This window comes from Camellia sinensis, chromosome 13 (assembly GCF_055761805.1).
Source record: "Camellia sinensis isolate YWXY chromosome 13, ASM5576180v1, whole genome shotgun sequence".
Classification (NCBI taxonomy): Eukaryota; Viridiplantae; Streptophyta; class Magnoliopsida; order Ericales; family Theaceae; genus Camellia; species Camellia sinensis.
In genome coordinates this window covers 96600640-96615811 of record NC_138973.1, presented here as the reverse complement: position 1 = coordinate 96615811, position 15172 = coordinate 96600640, and positions in this window count along the sequence as shown.

Here is a 15172-nt window from a genome sequence, read left to right as displayed (position 1 = left end):
TGCAAGGTAGTTTAGCACCATTGCATCCGACCAGGCAGATATCCCCCGAGCACTCTGGGTTAGAGGTCGTAGATTTAATCGATCTAGGGATTTGATAGACGGACAAGCAGTGTTCCTTTCTTTACCCCCGGTTACCAGACGGAGGTCAAAAAGGCGTAGTGTATAGGTACAGCGGTCGCTAGATCAGTGGTCTACGCCACCAGTGAATAGTCAGGCTGAGGTCTCAGTTTCTACTGTAGGGACAGATATACCGGTCATTCAGATAGATCAGCACAATATGACAGGTATAGAGGAGAAGATGCGTCAGCTCCAGGAAAGTATGAAAACCATGCAGCAGGACGCTGTCCGTCAAGCATAATTTGCCGCACGTTGGGCCGAGGTTATGGCACAACAGGCAGAGTTGATTGTTAGACTTCAGCAACAATAACCACCACAGTAAGCCGGAGCATCTGCTTCGCACTAGGTTCCTCTCTCACCAAGAGTTCCCATACTTGGGGAGACCGCACACGTCCAGGATGATACGGATATTCCAATAGGGTCGGCTTCGCCCCCAATCCTACCCCAGCTATCCAAAGTACCTACCAACCAACCGAATTCTCCCTTTGAGTTCGAGGTGGACCCCACAGCGTTAAAAGTGAGCAAGCTAGAAAAGTTGTTCAAGAAGTCTCAGGGCGTGAAGTCCATTCCGGATGTTGATGATGGGTACACCGAGTCGGCCGTGACTCTGCCAGATCGGTTTAAAATGCCGCACATAGACCGTTTCGACGGGTCTGGAGATCCTATGGTGCATTTGCAGCTATTCTTGGATATACAAAGGCCGATGGGCCTCTCCAGATTGCAAAAGCTTTCCCTGTTTGGCCGGACCCTGTCGGGTGTAGCAGCTATTTGGTACGTAAAATTGGAGGACTCTGTAAAGAGAAGCTAGGAGGAGATAGCTGAGGCCTTTATAGCTCAATACTCCTGCAATACTCAGATCGAGATCACAACTCGTGATCTTGAAATAACTAAGCAAGAGCCGAATGAGAGTTTCTCCGATTTTGTGACTGGCTGGAGGGCTAAAGCCTCGATGAAGGCCGTCAGGCCGGTCGACAAGGACTAAATACGGATGGTTGTGCGCAACCTCCAGCCTAAACCCATGCAAAAGATGATCGTTCTCCCCCTCCCCATCTTTGCAGATCTACATGAGATAGGGGTGCAAATCAAGGACGCCATGCAACAGGGCCTCATTGATCATGAGAGAGAGCAGCCCAGGTGGGCATTCAACCGCAGTACGAATGCAGGCACAAGCAGTGCTGCATTTTCCATATCTTCAGATGTGGGTATGGTTACCACCACCACCACTCCAAGAACCCTTACAGCTACACCATTCACCGATGCGTCTGGAAGTAGCTCACAAACAACCAAGTATCCCCCTGCCTCAAGGCCAAAGAACCTACACTCCACTATACGTGCCCCCGTCCAAAGCTCTGGGGGTTTTGATCAGAAAAGGGCACTTGAAGCCCCTAGAGCCGTGGCCACTACCAGACAAACTGCCTGCTTCCCATAACCCAGCCAAGTACTGCGCCTTTCACCAACAGCATGGTCATGACACCGACCAGTGCTTTCGATTGCGTCATGAGATTCAGGATCTCATTGATAACAGGGTGATCGTGCCTCCGGAGAAACCGAATGTCACAACCAACCCTCTCCCACCACATAACCAAGCTCCACCTCCCAAACGCATTAACCTCAACCAAACCTCGGCCATTCCATATGACCCGAGCATATATATCACCCCTTGCCACCTACCCAAGCTGGAGGTGTTCATTCCTAACAGCACTGACCTGTGCATGTTGGACATCTCCCAAATCCAACCTGCGACGGTGGTGGTGACTATCGAAGATAGAATTGGATCGACTGTGGAGGCAGATGGGAATGATCAAATAGAGTTTAAGGGGTCTGCAAGCTTCATGTACAAGCCAAGCGGTTACATTACATCAGTAGGACAGACTAGGCCGAACGTAGAATTGCCAGTGGGGGCAGAAATTTGTGTAGTACGGGAGGATGGACTTAATCAGAGGCTGGATGACCTGGCAGAACTGGAGGAGGACATCGTAAACCTTCAATTCTTCAATGAACAGGACTCAGGGGACGTGACTGTCAACTGGTTTGGTCTGGAAGGGTCAATAGAAGCTACTGGGTGGCTCAGTGAAGAGCCGGATATTGTTGAGCAACCTAGGTCAGAACAGGGTCCGTTAGGGACGGGGACATCAACTGTGGCCGGAAGGACCAGGAATCAGTTTGCATTGCCAGACAGCACCGGTGTAAAGAATTTTGCTCAGAACATGGGAAGTTTGGGTGCGGAAGAGACTGAATAGCAAGCTACACTGAAGCAGCTTGAGCGAGAAAGGATCGAAGATTCTGAGAGGGCTAGAAAGGCCAAAGCCCTTGCGGGGACAGAACGTGCTGTGTGCACAAAAATAGAACGTGTCGCGGGCACAGAAACAGAAGGTGCTGTGGGCACAGGAATAGTTGTAACGGAACCGGACAGGTGTCTGTCGGCCGCCGATGGCATGTGGTAGGAAGATGACGACCTATGTCTTACCCACACAGATGAAGACTGGGGGCAAAGCCAGCCGGATGATACCTGGTATGTTGGCGAAGTCGACCACATGACTAGGAGTGGGCGATATTTCAAGCCCCCACACTTAGATCAACCAGAAGCGTCCGGGAAGGACAAGGAGGCGGAAAAGCAGAAAGACAAATTACTCGAAGAGGAGGCCGTGCTGAAACAGCTTAAGAAGATACAAGCAGACATCTCCATCTGTGGACTGCTTATGGCGTCAAGAGTTCATCGGCAAGCTGTCCTTTCTGCAATGGACAAGGCCAAACTCTCAATAGACACAACGCCTAAGCAGCTGGTAGGATTGGTTTTTCCGGGAGGAGCTTCCTCGACGTTGACCTTCATCGACAAGGAGCTGCCGCCGGAGGGCGCATTACACAACAAACCACTCTACGTCTTTGTCAAGTGCAAAGACAAATGGATACCGGTAGTTCTTGTCGATACGGGATCTGCCATTAACGTGTGCCCGTCGAGGACGGTATATGCAATCGGGTTGAAGCTCGCGGACTTTGTGCCAACTGCCCAGGTGATGAGGGCCTCCGATAACACCAGCAGAGAGGTGATGGGGACTGTGAAGATTCGGACTCAGGTTGGTTCAGGACAACACGAGATTGACTTCCATCTCTTGGATGTTCCCGCAACCTTTAATCTACTCTTTGGGTGGTCGTGGCAACATCAATTAAAGGCAGTTTCTTCCATCCTGCATCAAATGTTGAAATACCCCCACGGGAAGGGGGTGGCTATAGTTTTTAGGAATTCGTCAATCCATCCGCCGCCGGAGGTGTCTACACCGATTTTGGAAATCGTGCATGGCATGAAGGATGTGTTCGTATCAGGATTTACCCTAACCGAGGCCCGGGTTGTACAGAACATCTTAGCTGTTGAAGAGGCGTTTTATGTCAACGCGCAATCAGTGTACCTCATGAACAAGCTCCAGCACATACCTGGGATGAGATTAGAAAAAATCGGCTGGAAGGGCATTACTCTATCGGCCGAAGTGCTGCATAACCCGCATACCTTTGGCGTAGGCTATCTATCTGCCTACCAAAGAGGATTGGGTGAGAAAGGGCAAAGAGATGGCCTGGAGAGCCGGAGCTAAACAGATCGGGAGGCATTTTGAGTTGATGCATCAGCCAATCCAAGGCACCCTGAACGGACGCTTTGTCCAAGAGGGGGAAGACTTTCCATTCTGCGGCTTCCAAGAGCCATGGTTGAATGCCGAGAAGAGGTGCCTGCCGGGTTTTGAGATCTTCTTCAACTTGCAGGTGTCTGGGGATGATTTTGCCGAGGAGCAGACAGACCCACCAGCTAAGGTTGAGTAGTGTAAGGAAGTAGATTCCGAGAGCACCGAGATTGAAATGGGGGTAGCACTCGCTTGTCTATTTTCAGATCCTCCGATCGTACATGAGTTCTTGGGGGATGACCTCTCAGTGTCTATGATCGGGAATGAAACGGTTGCGAGCCCATCTTCAAACATTCTGGATGTGTCCATCGCACCCTCCCTCGTTTGGCAGTATGAGGAGGGATTCTTATCGAGCAGCACTGGGTCAGGTAATGAGCCGGAATCTGATTCCGTTGAGTCTGTGGAATCAGAATCAGGCTCCAGCTCGTCTGAGTCTGAGTTCGGTATTCCTGGGGTGACAACCCGAATGCCACAGTCCTGTCTAGGTTGTCTTTTTCTGTTTCCTTTGAGTCTGTTGTAACAGAGGAATCAGGCGACTTGGAAGTGATTAATGAGAATGAAATGGATGTGGCCTTCGAGTACTTTTTTGTGCCTTTGATTTATTATATTAATCAGGACTTTCAAAATTTCGATGAAAACGACGAGGAAGAAATTCCTCCGATTTTGAAATATTTGCAAAAACAAGAGTAGGAGAGGTTTTGTAAAACCCTTGGTTGATAAAATCACCCAGATTAATGTTAGTACTGAGAAGGACGCGTGGCTGGTCCAGATCGGGTCCACGTTGTCTTTGGAGGAGCGCGAGCGCTTAGTCGCTTTATTAAAAGATTTCAAAGATGTTTTCGCGTCCTACGAAGACATGCCTGGAATCGATCCTGAGATTGTACAGCACCGGATTCCTCTTGACCAAGAGGCCCGACCTGTTAAGCAGAAACTCAGAAGGATCCGCCCGGATTGGGCCCTCAAGATCAAAGAAGAGGTCACCAAGAAAATTGACACAGGGTTCCTGCTGGTATCAAAATACCCAACTTGGTTGGCCAACATAGTTCCATTGCCGAAGAAGGACGGCAGAATTCGGGTATATGTGGACTTCAGGGATTTGAACAATGCCAGTCTGAAGGACGACTTTCCTCTACCGCATATCGATGAATTAGTGGACTTCACTGCTGGGCATGTGTTGCTCTCATTCATGGATGGCTTTTCAGGCTACAACCTGATTGTGATGGCACCCGAAGACCAGGAGAAGACTGCTTTTACCACCCCGTGGAGGATCTATTGTTATAGGGTGATGCTGTTTGGGCTGAAGAATGCTGGAGCTACATATCAACGGGCTGCGACCACGATATTGCATGATATGATCCACAAAGAGGTTGAGGTGTACATGGACGACATGATTGTCAAGTCCAAGGAAAGAGAGGGCCACTACACCGCCTTGCAAAAGTTTTTCCAAAGGATCAGAGAATTTCGGTTGCAACTGAATCCTCAGAAGTGTACGTTTGGTGTTACAGTAAGGAAAATAATGAGGTTCTTGATTACATAGAGAGGTATCAAAGTCGACCCTTCCAAAATCAAGGTCATCTTAGAAATGCCACCACCGAGGACTGAAAAGGAAGTGCGAGGCTTTCTCGGTAAAGTGCAATTCATAAGATGGTTTATTGCTAAATTAACATTGACTTGTGAAACAATCTTTGGTCTTCTATAGAAAGGAGCGAAGTTCCAATGGAAGGGCCGATGCCAAGCTGCTTTTGAACAGATTAAGCAATATTTACAGAACCCACCTGTGTTGTCATCGCCTGAGCCGGGGAAACCGTTGATTTTGTACCATTCAGTGACTGAAACTACAATGGGCTTCATGCTTGCACAGGAGTCTGAGGACAAAGTGGAGAGAGCTATCTACTACCTGAGCAAGAAGATGCTGGGTTACGAGACCCGCTACACTCTGCTGGAGAAGGCTTGTTTGGCCTTGGTATGGGCTACCAGGAAGCTACGACACTACTTGTTAGCTCACCCTATAATACTGGTTTCGAGATTAGATCCCATCAAATATCTCTTCAAGAAACCAGCACTTACGGGTAGGATAGCCCGTTGGTTACTTTTGCTTTCCGAATTTCATCTGAAGTTTGTGACGCAAAAGTCAGTGAAGGCGAGAGTGGTAGGGGAGTTCCTAGCTGATCAGCCAGTGGAAAGGGATGAAGCAATTGAATATATGTTCCCAGACGAGGCCATTCTACATGTCAAAGAAGAGTTTTGGACGATCTGCTTTGACGGAGCGTCAAACCAATACAGGTATGGGATAGGGGTGTTGCTAATAGCACCTGACAATTCCCGCATACCTTTAGCATTCAAACTCCAATTCAAAGTATCGAACAATGAGGCAGACTATGAGGCGTGTATTGCTGGGCTAAAAGCAGCTCTAGAACTAGGGGCAAAATGGTTGGACGTCATCGGGGACTCGAACCTTGTTGTATCTCAAGCTAAAGGAGATTGGAAAGTCAAAGAAGAAAAGTTGAGAATCTACCACCAGACCTTAGACATGCTGATTCCTCGGTTTGAGAAACTGAATTTTGCTTATCTGTTAAGAGAGAACAACAGGTTTGTAGATTCATTGGCAACTCTATCTTCTATGATAGACATCCCTTTCGGAGTCCGGATGCGTCCGATCATCATCGAACATAAATTTGCATCGGCTTACGAGCTGATTGCTACCATAGATGAGGTACAAGATGAGAATCCCTGGTATTACGATGTTACGAACTTTTTGGAAAAAGAGGCGTATCCACCAAGGGAAAATGCCAAGAACAAAAGCACAATTCGAAGAATGGCTGCTTAGTTCATCGTGTGTGGAGGAAAACTGTACAAGAGAGGTCATCTCGGGATGCATAAGCTGTGTGTTGATACCGAAGAATCAAAGCGCCTGACGGAGGCCGTCCATGGAGGAGAGTATGGAGCACACATGAATGGAGTGATGCTAGCCTGGATGATCCTTAGACAGGGTTATTACTGGTCCACCATGGAGAAGGATTGTATTGGGTTTGTCCGGCGATGCCATAAATGTTAGATCCATGCAAACCGCATGAACATTCCGCCGTCGAAGCTGTACAACATGACTTCGCCATGCCCATTTTCAGTCTGGGAGATGGATGTGATCGGGGCTGTCACTCCGAAGGGGTCTAATGGGCATGAGTTCATTCTGGTCGCGATAGGCTATTTTACAAAGTGGGTTGAGGCCCAGTCTTATGCGGTGTTGAAGGCATCACACGTTGCAAAGTTCATCAAGAACAACATCATCTGTCACTACGGGGTCCCGAACGAGATCATTTCAGATAATGGTTCCCACTTCAAGGAGGAAGTGATCGACTTGTTAGAAAAATACAACGTGGCTTTTCATAAGTCATCTATATATCGGCTGTAAACCAATGGAGCAGTTGAGGCTGCCAACAAGAACATCAAGCGTCTTCTGCAGAAGATGGTGGAAACCTACCGGGATTGGCCAGATAAGCTGTCGTTTGCTCTGTGGGGCTACCGGACTTCAATTCGAACTTCTACTGGGGCGATTCCGTATTCCTTGGTCTATGGGATGGAGGCCATTCTACCTATCGAAATTGAAGATCCCTCATTATGAGTACTGGCTGAGTGTCAGATAGCCGAGGTAGATTGGCAGCAAAGCAGGTTTGAAGAACTCATGCTCTTTGATGAAAGAAGGCTGAAAGCACTGTATCATGTTGAGGATTATCAATGGAGAATTGCCCGGGCTTTAAATAAGAAGGTTAAGTCCAGGATTTTCAAGGAAGGAGATTTAGTGCTCAAAGACAACCGAGCTCCCATCCACGATCCTAGGGGCAAGTTCAGACCCAATTGGACTGGTCCTTACATCATCAAGTCAATCTGGTCGGGTGGAGTTGTCGTTCTAATGGACCTAGATGGCCTAGAGTTCTCCTAACCGATCAACATGGAGAAGTTGAAGAAAAACTTTCCCTGAGTGGCTCGCTAGGCCAAAAACACGAAAGGGTGACCTAGGCAAAAGTTAGAGCATAAAAAATTTGAAATAATAAAAACTGAGCTCGCATGGTCGAAAACCCAAAAAGGGCGACCTTGGCAAACGTTAGAGCGTAAAAGGAGAGAGTTAATACACGAGTGAACCCAAGCCGAACTATGTAAGGCTTGATTCCTATCTTTGGGATATGTAGGCAACTTCATTCTTGAAGTCCAGCCATAAACACTTTCCCGATCAACTTTGTCCATGTGATCATGTTTGGTCATCTTTGTCTATTCTGCATTCAGGAGCTCGGTTGTGATCTCCAGTACAGTGCTATTCAGACAAGGGGCAACTTTCCAGTTGCTGGAATCCGGGGTTGTACATCTCAGTGATAGATCTCAGGCATGTCCAGTTTTGATCTATGTCGAAAATGGTTTTGAAAAGTTTTAATAAAAGTTGCTTTTGCTCAAATTAATACAGAGTTCAATACAGAGTTCAATACAGAGTTTGATTTCAATACAGAGTTCTCCTACTCTTACTTTGATTTCAATACAGAGTTCTCCTACTCTTGAATACAAATTGAAGTTGTTTTTCATTACATTCATAAAGAAAACTTGAAAGTTCTGATTAAAGCAAATAAATTCGGGGCATAATCAGGTGTTCTTGCGTCCCCTCCCAGAACTTGTGGAAGCCTCTGATGGCAAAGTGGGCCCAACCTGCACCTCTTCATCAAGCCAAGCTATGCACTTATCAGAGAGGGTGCAACTGAAAATGGGAGCGGGGGCCAGAAGCTCTCTCGTCCTCCATGCTGCGGCATACCGAGCTAGCTGTGCGCCTCAAACCGGAAATGTAGCAGGGTACTCTATCCTCTCCTCCGGACAAGTCTGATCATGACCGAACTGGTGTCAGATCTGGAACGGAAAGTTAAAGACATGGTGTGTCAGGCAAATCAACTGAATCCCGAGCTGGCGAGTCATGCTGTAGCTCATCGCCAATAAATTAAACCAGGGGTAGCGCCAAACAATGTCGAGAGCAGATAAATTGCACATCCAGTTGTACCACTATCCCTCCTCCGGGACATCAATTAGACGTCGCCGGAAGAAATAGCTGCAGGCTGAATATGCCGGGCATGAGTCCACCACTCTCAATTTGTCCATCAACCATACCTGGGGAGGGATAAAAAATGAGAGATTAAAGAATAGAGAGGTGTACGTTGAGAGAAAACGTGAGAAAAAGGGGTTTTGAGAGAAAAATCGAGCCTGAGGGCCGAGTGATGTGAGCAATATATGTGAGATAGGGTGGAAAACATTACCTACAGTAGTAGTGGACTCCCCGCGAATCTAGTCGTCTCCCGGCGATGAAAAGCGTCCAAACCCATCAATGTCTCAGCTAGCGTCATGGCGATGCAGCTCTTACCCTCTTTTAAGCCCTTGGCAACTTCAATCAAATGAGTGCTAAACCCTCCAGAGCCTGGAGCAAGCAAGAAATGAGACAGCATGCATAAGCAAAGCATGTGTCGCCGATAGCCCTGCCAATGATGATCGCCGCATTCGCCGGCATCAAAAAACCGACGAATCAAGCTCGGAATGTCCAGCTCTTTGTCGTGAATCAATGACCGAGCATCATGCAAAGTGAGGCCGCACATCCGTCCTAAGGCTTGGACGTGGCCAAACCGGAGCTGAGGCAAGATTTCTTCATCGCGCTCGGATTCCATTAAAGCTTGGAAATCCTCGAAAGTAGGACACATCTCTTGTCCACCAAAGTTAAAGACGTGTGTCACCGGATTCTAAAACCTTGCCGCAACATGAAGGAACGAAAAACGCAGCGGGGTGCGACTCAACGTGAATAGTGCATTTATGTTAAAGCCCCGAAAATTCAGTTTTTCCGAGCCATCCAAGTTGGCAATCCAATTTGTTAGATTTTGGACAAGAAATGCTTCCATTTGGTGCAAAACTGAGCCGAAATGAAGGGAATCCCGAAGCTGGAACTCATATAGAAGATAAGGCAATGAGTGGAGGATAGATGTCGACGTTTCAGAGAGTCTGCCATCGATGGCTGGCACCTTCTTACCGATGGCCGATAGTGGCTCATCAGTGGCCGGCCGTGGCACACTGATGGCCGACAGGCAGTCCCCTGTGGCCGGCAGCCTCTCCCTCATGCTCACTGACCTTCTTGGCGAAAGTCCAGTTGTTTGCTGCAGTGGAGTCCTGTTATTCCTGTCTTTCAAGGTCTTGTTTTTGTCCTGCTGGACTCTGTTATGTCTCGTTTAGCACGTATTAGTTTTCATTTTCGTATCAAGTTGTAATCATCTTCCTTTCATTTATCGAGTCGTTGTAACTTGCTTCTCGATTTGTAAACTTGTTAGGGCTTTGTTTTGCCTATCGAGTTGTTTGTTGTTACTCGGTTCACTACCTGATTAATGCAATTCTAGTGTTTGGTTTTCAAAACAAAGTTCAATCTCGTTTACATTGTTATGTAATGCGATGCTATGCAATGCGATGTATAGAGTGTACAAATGCAACACTTTTTCAACAAAATAATTGTTTCATTCCATCATATTTTCGTTTGCAAAAGTACATAGCTTTGAAGAAAATAAAACATGCCTGACACAGTACAATGTGCAAAACTACCAGTACAAAGAAAAATAAATCAAAAAGGAAAAAGCAGCAAAATGTATGGATCGGCGCCGGTAGCCTCAAGTGCGGGAATCCGTCCTGGTCCTCTTCCTGGACGAAGGTCCAGAATCTCCACTGTCAGAGTCTGAATGTAAGCTATCCCTAGCCTCATCTCTATCCTAAGACGACTCTGATTGTGGACTCACTGCCTCCTCGTCAGACTCATCATCATCTAGGGCAGGCCCCTGTGAACTACTCCCGGCGTGAGCACACCTAACTCTGCTACAGCTGTGTGCTGGAGTCCCTCGTCCCACTCCCACTGCTGCTCGGGGAGGTGCTGAAGGACCCGTCCCTGCTCTTGCTGGGGCATCTGATGGGCCTGGCATCAGAAAAGGAATCTGAAAAAGGGTAATTTGCCAAAATGCATTAGTAATCAAAATGTATCATATGCAAAGAATAATGTGCTATGAGCAGTGAATGATTTGCAGTGTATGTGTACCGTGAGTGGTGTATGGGGGCAATGTATCAGATCAGTGTAGTGTGGAACTGTGCAAATGATGGCATGTCAAGAAAAGACTTTGTGGCATGAAGTGTAGTTTGAAAAAACTTACCAGAATACTGCAAATACTGAGCAGGTCCATGCTCATCTGCAGCATCCCCATCACCGTGGCCATCAGCTCCAGAGATTGACTAGTGTACTCAATGGAAGCCTGCAAAGTGTTGAGATAATTAGTAATCTGCGGGATATCAATTGAAATGAAATGAATGCACGAAATGAAAAGTATGGCATATACCGGGGCTGAGCCTCGAACTCTGACGGGCTCATGACCAGCTGGAGGAGGAGCGATGGGAATCTGATAAGTCTCTCCAGCCCGACCTTGGCATGTCATAGTAGTAGGTAGCTCTGGCCATATAGTCCCCTGTCTCCCCTCAGGACCTCTTTTCCTATGAGATCTGGTCGCTCCGCCTCTCCCTCTCGCAACTGGAGCCCTCCCTCCCTCTCCTCCTCGGACACCGGACAAAGGTGCCATTAGATGCGTCTGAATGAAGGTCGCATAGTCACCCTCCATGCGGAAATAATTACTCTCCAGTCCTACCATGAACTGGATCACCTAGTTGACGGACACCCTACGTGTCTCCCTCATCGATGGTGGCAGTGCCGTCGATAGAAATGGAGCAGGCAATCCCAAGGTCTGGCATACAAAATGCTCACTCAAAAACCAGGCACAACAAATCGGACCCTCGAACAGGATATGGTAGCGGGAGACAGTCCGGTCGGTGTGGTACTGATCTCGTAGTCCTGACGGAATCACATCCCATGGCTACCATGTGATCTGAGAAAAGAGAATGAACAAGACGATCAGTTGTCAAATAACTAATGTGGGTGCACCAGGTTAATTGAAATAATCTCGTTCCAGAATTACCTCGCGCGTCGTGACTGAATTGAAATACTGTCGGAAGAACATAAAGCTCTCTCGGGTCCTACGACGGAGCTGGTCATCGTATACATCAGAAAATGGAACTGCCGCTGGGATCTCCTACACAGGCTCTGGAGCAAGTGTCGAGAAGTATGCGTACACCCACAGCTATAAGAAAGATGTGATTAGTACAGTGTATGAACAGAGTATAGAACATGCAAAAATCAGAATGCGGTACAATGCATAAAGAGTGCAGGTCTAAAGCAGATATTAGATTTTGTGTGTGTAGTGTATGATATGTAGTGTGCAGTATGTATGGTGTATAGAAAATGCAAAGCAGAAAGCATATAGTACAAGGGCAGATACAGAGAATGCAGAAAGTACAAGTGTTGAACAAAATGAAAGCGAAAAATACTAAGCAAAATAATGAAAAGGGGAAAACTAAGTTCTGTACCTCCCAAGCTCGCCAGTAGCTGCCGATCAATCTCCTGCACATCCGAGAGGTCGAGCTCATATATCCATAGAGAGTGGTAAGGCCGGCTGCACCCCAGTCATAAAAATGAACCCGCTGGAGCACCACTAGAGCGCCCAGGAAGTATAAACCCACGGTATTCCACCTGTTCAAAAACAAGGTGGTACCGAAAAGGAACAGGAGAAAGCCCCCAACGTACTGCTTCACCTCTTCAACAGTCTCGGGATCCTCCCCTCTATAATGCTCCTCGAACCAGGTATATCTAACCATGCCCGCTCGAAGTGTCGGTGGAGGCGCTCCAAGTATTGTATCCCATGCGGCCACCCATTCTCCCATGTCGGGATCAAGAGTAATCGAATCACCTCCTACGCCCAGGCCAGTGATCATGGCGAAGTCGAAAGGAGTCATCGTCAACTCTCCCGTCGTGGAGAAGTGGAAAGAGTTGGTGGTGTCCCACCACCTCTCCACAAGAGCCCCTAGGAGAGGGCGACTCACTGTGACCCGTGTCAAGCTAGAGCAGAATAAGCTGAAGTCGGTCCCGTCGATGATCTGGCGGACCCTCACGGGAAGTACATCATACCAATCTCGAGCTGTCGTCGCACCATAACCTCTCAAGGAGCGGGATCCATCCTATTGGCAGTGCATATGTCGAAATTAGATCAGTTATGTATTGAAAATACAATTGAATTCAGAGCAGTGCTGTATTGAAAATATAGTCACATTTAGAGTAGTGATGTATTGAAGATACAATTGAATTTAGAGTATGTGATGCTTGAGGTACAGTCGTATAGAGTACATGCAGGACAATCATGTGTGAAGTACAGTTAAATGTAGAGCAACAATGTATGAAATACAGTCAGATCAAAGCATGTGATGCAAGCAGATCAAAACAGTGCAAGAAATGCAAATAATTGAAAGTAAAGCTGCAGAAAAGTAGAGTTGGTACCACCACAATAATGGCCGACAAATGAGACATCGGCTCCCTCAGCAAGAGGTCGTCTGGCGCGTCCTCATCGAAATCAGTAAAGGCATGGATGCCTCCTGCCACTGGTATAATATGAGTCTCCGGGTGATATCTCGCGGGGTCAAAAGGGCGAATACTAGGCGGTAAAGGCTGAGGCTCAACCCCCGGCTCAGCTGCAAAGTCTGCGGCAAGCTCCACTGGAGGGAGTGCGGGGAAACCCCCATCATGTGGAATGTCATCGGCCATCTGAAACAGATGCAAAAATGAGCAAAATGGTGAAGTTTTGAACAAACCAAACCCTAGGAGAGAGAAAGATTCAAATAGAGTTGAAAATCCAGTAAAAGTGAACTAACCTCGAGAGAAATTTGGAGGAAATGATCCTTGAATGGTGGAAATGGCAAAAGACACCTCAGATTCAAATTCGGATCGGTTCAAATTAAAGAGAACAAAGACGCTTTAACGATTCAAGGTTGTTTAGGGTGTTGGGAAACGCATAGAACGCGCGATTCTAGAGAGAAGGCACACCTAGAGGGCAAGGGAAATGTTTTCTATGCAAGGATTTGTGAGCAAATGAGGTAATTTTGGGTGTATATGAAGAGCCACAGGTCAAAAGACCAAAATGGCCAAATCTGTCAATGGTGGCCGGCACCCCCCTCATTGGTGGCCGACACCCCTTTGTTGATGGCCGACAGTTGCCATTGATGGCCAGCAGGGGGCCGGCGGCTTTCCCTGATGGCCGACATTCCTCCATCAACTTCCTCTGCCTATTTTACCTTGGTATGTGTCCTTGGGTTCCAATAATTCCGAGAAGTGTTCAAAATTTGATTCAAAATGCCCCCGCGGAAGCTCAGAATCATGTTTTCAATGTACGGTGATCATCGCCCATCAATGCGCACAACGTGTATCTTTTAAACGCATCACAACTCTTCCGGGAGGTAAATCGGAAGTTGCCTTCAAGATGTCTTTATCAAGCATGCTTTCGTTTTCACCTAACGTTTTCTTGTCGCATTAAACATTCATTCTATATACTTGCATTGTTTTCCATCTCTTTAACCTGTGCTGTCACGCACGTTACTTGCATTATTTTGCACCTCTTTTACCTGCGCTGCCACGCACATTACTTGCATTGTTTTGCACCTCTTTTACCTGCACTGTCATGCACGTTACCGGCATTGTTTTGCATGCCTTTAACCTACACTGTCACGCATGTTACGTGCATTGTTTTGTATCTCTTTAACCTGCGCTGTCACGCACGTTACTTGCATTGTTTTGCACCCCTTTAACCAGCGCTGTCATGCACGTTACTTGCATTGTTTTGCACCTCTTTTACCTGCGCTGTCATGCACATTACTTGCATTGTTTTGCACCACTTTAACCTGCGCTGTCATGCACGTTACTTGCATTGTTTTGCACCTCTTTTACCTCCGTTGTCAGGCATGTTACTTGCATTGCTTTGCACCTCTTTAACATGCGCTGTCACGCACGTTACTTGCATTGTTTTGTACCTTTTTTACCTGTGCTATCATGCACGCTACTTGCATTGTTTTGCATTTCTTTAACCTGCGCTATCACGTACGATACTTGCATTGTTTTGCACATCTATCTTACGTTGTCACGCACGTTACTTGCATTGTTTTGCACCTCTTTAATTTGCGCTATCACGCACGTTACTTGCATTGTTATGCATCACTTTAACTTGCACTATCACGCACGTTACTTGCATTGTTTTGCATATTTCTCTTGCATTGTTATGCACACGCTACTTGCATTGTTATGCACCCCCGTTACTTGCATTGTCACGCACGTTCTACTCGCATTGTTATGCGCCTTTTCACTCGCATTGTCATGCACCCCTCCACTTGCGTTGTCACTCACTTTTCACTTGCATTACTATGCATGTTTCTAACGATATTATACCTGCTGAGTTTCTTTCTTTTACTGGCAC